Source organism: Choloepus didactylus, chromosome 5 (assembly GCF_015220235.1).
Source record: "Choloepus didactylus isolate mChoDid1 chromosome 5, mChoDid1.pri, whole genome shotgun sequence".
NCBI classification, from domain to species: Eukaryota; Metazoa; Chordata; class Mammalia; order Pilosa; family Megalonychidae; genus Choloepus; species Choloepus didactylus.
Genome location: NC_051311.1, coordinates 24054413 through 24059278, shown reverse-complemented (window position 1 = coordinate 24059278; position 4866 = coordinate 24054413). Strand labels below are relative to the sequence as shown.

Sequence of the window (4866 nt, the reverse complement as noted above, 5' to 3'; positions counted from 1 at the left end):
AGAAAGGATGTTGAAATAAAGGGATATCATAGATTTTTTTTCTCTACAAATCGCTAAATGAAATTTAAAATACTGAAAACCATTACACAACAACAAAAAAACAGAAAAACAATCATCCAAAATGCTTTGTATTGGGAAACCCTCATCACCTACAAAAATAACAGAAGATTATGGAGAAAAGTTTCTAGCCACATTCTCATGTTTTAGAAGTCAGGTAAAAGGCAAAATAATAAAAAAAAATCCGAGAATTTACATAGCTGTATCCAAATCTGAAGAGAACACCTGAGCAGCCTCCCTTAAGAGTAAAGAGAGAGAGAGAGATGGATTGAAGATGGTCAAGAACCACAGGGCTAAATGTCTCTAGCTGAATTAAAGGCCCATGAGTACATGCTGAATTGGAAGAGTGGTTCCAAGACACAGAGAATCTATGACTACCCCTTGCGCATTTTATACAATATGGCTAGATGGAATGAACCCTGACAGGGGGCGTCAATCAAGAGGAGAGAACAAATCTCAGCTATTTTCAGAGTTCACCTCCCCTCAGCCCACAGACTATCCACACACTTGCTGAAATGGGAAATAAGCTATGCATAGGGAATCAATTAGAATTCATCAATATTATAATAAAACACACATAAAGTTTGGACAGAGCTGCCCAAGCTTGGGAAAATGAAACTATGATATGACAATTATTTAAATATATAAAATCAAATGTAAAAAAAAGAGAAATATCAAAGAAAAATATGAAAGCATGCAAAGGAGGAGGGTAATGTATTAGACGAAAAAAGCGAGAATCTGAATGAAATTCATGAAAGAAAGCTCAAGAGAGATAAAAGCATAATAATATGAAATTAAGTAAAGAAGAGATTAAAAAAAGGGATGACAAAGCAGCCTAAATATTCAAATTGAGGACCAAAAGAATATCATTAGAAAATCAATAAATAAAATAGCAAAGGCAAAAAAAATTGCTAAACTTCAAAATAAAAACAGAAATCTTGAGTTCTGCTGGTAGAGTTGGGGAGTGGGTGAGTCTGCTGCAATCACAGATCTTACCCTGAGGTGAACAAAATAAAAAAAAAGTCTCTAACACTTACCATAAAAAGATGCCCTTTCTTTCTTTCAGTCCATGAAACTTTGGCAATGCACATACTGCTCAAACTTAATACCAGTTGCCAAGTGGGAGAATAGCTGGTTTAGAGGCAGATATTTCACAGCAATATTCCATGCCGGAATATGGTGAACTAATATCTATAAAGTTCTAAGGGGGGAAAAATGTGATTGTATAAGAATGTTATATCACGTTAAGTTTTTATTCAGGCACAAAATCTCAACAAAGCAGACAGATATGCTCAAACATAAAAAAAAAAAATAGGCAAAATGTCACTGGTGAATACATCTTGAAGCAGCAACTCAATGACAAAATCCAACCAAGAAATAAATCAAAAATGAAAAATACAGAAATGGAATGGTGAAACTACAATAGGACTAGTATTGAGCATGTAAATACAAATATTTAAGAACATTTGGCTATGAAATAATACAGATAATATAATTTTGACAAAGCAAACAAAATTTAAGAAAACAGCAAAAAATATCAGGAATTATTTAGAGGAATGGGAGAACAAGACTGCCAGGAGAGTAATGATCCCAAGAAATTGCCTGACAGGGAATTATTGAAAATCAGGTGTGAAGCTGAAAGCAATGCACCAAAAATGAGTTTCAAAGTACAATAGATAGAAATAAATATGTATAGATACTCTCAGAATAATTTGAAGACCTTCTACACATTAGATTAATTTGGAGATCTTTTATGGCTAAATAATTATGTCATTTTTCTTCTCTTTTTCTTAATCCAGGTTTCATAAGGATAACTTGTTAAAGAAGTAAATAAATTCTGTTCATAAACCCCCTGCTTGGGGATGCTCAGATAAGTTTAGTGAGCTGTGTCACAAGAAAGTGTTTGTTTTGTTATAAAACTTTTGTTTTGCTATTTACTATTCTATATTCCACTGTTGAACTATCATCTTTTGTAAGTCATGTCATATTTCTGTGCTCATAGATTGTGGTTTTGAAAGAAAGAAAGAGAGGGCAAGAGAGAGCAAGAAAGAGTGAGTGGGAGTGAGAGGAAGGAAGGAAGGAAAGAAGGAAGGAAGGAAAGAAGGAAAGAAGGAAGGAGAAAGGAAAGGAAATAGTGTCCCTCTGTGGTATGCTGGGAAATCAGAATTGGCTTCCTTGTGTGGTACTTATTTGTGCTGTTTGAAATCATCTTGCTTTCCCTCTCCAGGCCACAAAAGGTGATTCTAATTCCCAGCCAACTTTGATGTTGGCGTGCAGTCATGTGACTTGCTTTGGCCAATTAAATATGAGCTAACGTGAAATATGCCACTTCCGAGTGGTGACTTTCAGAACAAGTATTTTCCACGTTCCTTTTTTTCCTGCTTGACAAGCAAAGACTGTGATTGTCTTCCAGCTGGGGTCCCTAAGTGACTTCAGTGAGATGAACATCTCTGCCAAGCCATGTGGACATGGAATGTGGAAGCGAAATAGCTTTTATTGTGTAAAGTCACTGAGAATTTGGGATTTGAGGATTTTTTTTTTATTACTGCAGCATGATTGAGCACCTCTGGACTGATACATCCTATTAGTTCTTTAAAAGAACAGATGCTACCTATCTTTCGAGATTATGTTCTGAACCTTGCATTTTGCTGATATTCTTGAACCGAAAGGATGTTCTAAAAAAACGTATGATGAAAGGAGGCTTGAAATTCACCCCATCAGGGGTACCATTCCTGTTTCATAAATCCTCATCTTGCACAGAACATATGTCATCTTGATTGACTTTTTTAATTTTTAAAAAAGAATATTAACTGTACCTGAAAAACATTGTTTATCCATCCTGAAAGTGGTGAAATGTGCAAAAAGCCAGGTATAAAGAGAGCAGTATATAGTGGTTTCACACAGTGGCTCTATTCTATAGTCTCTACTTTTGAGGACTGTTTTCTTAAAGTGCAAGAACATTTGTAGTGCTTTCACTCTAAGTTCCCAGAGAAAATTAGGACTGGGCATATGATTTCCTGCACCAAGACTGAGCATGTTTTCAGTATCTCCACTTTCCTCCCCATATTGTTTTTATTCCTCTTTGTCCAATGGTTCATAGTGTTCCTGGTATTCTCATGTATAATCAATTTTATGTGTGTGTGTGTGTGTGTGTGTCCTCCAATGGCTTTATTAATTCCCTCTTTCTGGCATGGTAGGATTTTATGGCCAGAGAGCTGGAAGGGAAGCCAGGAAGCTGCATCCTCAGTATCGGTTATTAAAGAGATACAGAGGGTACCCCACATCTCATGGGTCCGGCTTCCCATTCACCGTAATCATGGGCACAATGCATCACCAATTTTTCTTCATAGAATCCAGCTGCTTCATCTCTTCTGGGGTGAGGGTGAAGTCAAATACCTGGATGTTCTCAAGGATACTGGAAGGAGTGATTCTTTTGGGGGTGTGGATCACTTTCTGTTGGACCTGTCACCTGAGCAAGACCTGAGCTGGAGACCAGCCATACTTTTCAGCCAGTTCCAGGACCACTGGCTCCTCAAGGAGACAAGCTTATCAGGATGGCATCAAGCATGATCAGAGGAACTCAGAGGGCTACTATAAGCAGTCACCTCCAGGCTGCATCCTTGGCAATGGGCAGTCAGCTCATTCTGAGGCAGGTATGGGTGGTACTCAAGCTGAAGGACAGCTGAGAGCACAAAGGCCACACTGAGGACATCATGGACCTGCTGGCTGCTAATGTTGGGCAGGCCTAGTGCATGCACTAGCTCCTTGGCCACCAGTGCTCCAGAGCCTTCCAGGTGGTCTCCTTGTAGTTGGTGGGGTTATAATGTATAGTTGCACCAACATTCTTAGGGAACGGGTTGTCTCCTCACTAAAAAGCATGAGGCCAGTGCATCAGGTACAGATCCAAATATTCCAGCTGAAGGTCAACCAGTGTCTCCCAGTGGAGACGCTCTACATCCCCAGAGTGGTACTTGGTGTTCGACATCTTGGATGTCAAACAACTCCTCCTGAGGCACCGCCTTGCCTGGTTCTACATTTTCCTTCAGGGCCTCCCCAGTCTCAGCCTCATTGCAATAGATAGTAGCACAGTTAATGTGATGGTAGCCAACACTCAGGGCATACTTCACAATGCATTTACCTGGCCAGGCTAAGTCTTGCAGGTGCCCAGTGCAATCAAAGGCATCTTCTGCCCAGTGTGCAGGAGGCCACCATTGCTCCCTCAGCAAAAGCACAGTGCACACAGCGTGGTGTGTTTTCTGCTCAGCTCTGCACCCTGCTCGGGACCCAATGGATCTCTGCTTCCGGAAATCATAAGGGAGGTCAGCCTGGTGGTGGAGATGGCACCACAATGAAATTTTGAATCTATCATTAATAGCAGATTGGGGGAATCAGAAGAAAAAAAGAGATACATTTGCAATACTTTGAGTGAAATTATTCCATTATTAAAATTTCTTGTAGTGCTCTTATGTAATTTATGCCAAATTCATCAAATTTAGTCTTTCACTACATAGTTGAGCAAACTACAAAGTGAAAGATTTGAGTGTTCTTCTGGATCCATTACCTATCACATTACATTTGGCTGGATCCATATGGTCTGTGGCTTAATCTTAGGAAGTGATTTATAAAACATACAATACTGTGCTATTTGAGAAAACTTTAACAGGGGATTATTAACATAATTCATTCTGTAATAACACCTTCAGATCTGGTACAACACAGATTTTCCATGTATCTTAACAGGAGTGAAGAATAGGCATTGTATCAGTACTACATTAGAGAAGATAAAACACCCCTTTGGGTTTTAAAAAG

At 38.9% G+C, this 4866-nt stretch overlaps 1 pseudogene; it reads right to left on the bottom strand.

Annotated features, from left to right (window-relative positions):
• Positions 1–3300: 3300 nt before the first annotated feature.
• Positions 3301–4646, bottom strand: LOC119535208 (annotated as a pseudogene).
• Positions 4647–4866: the final 220 nt, after the last annotated feature.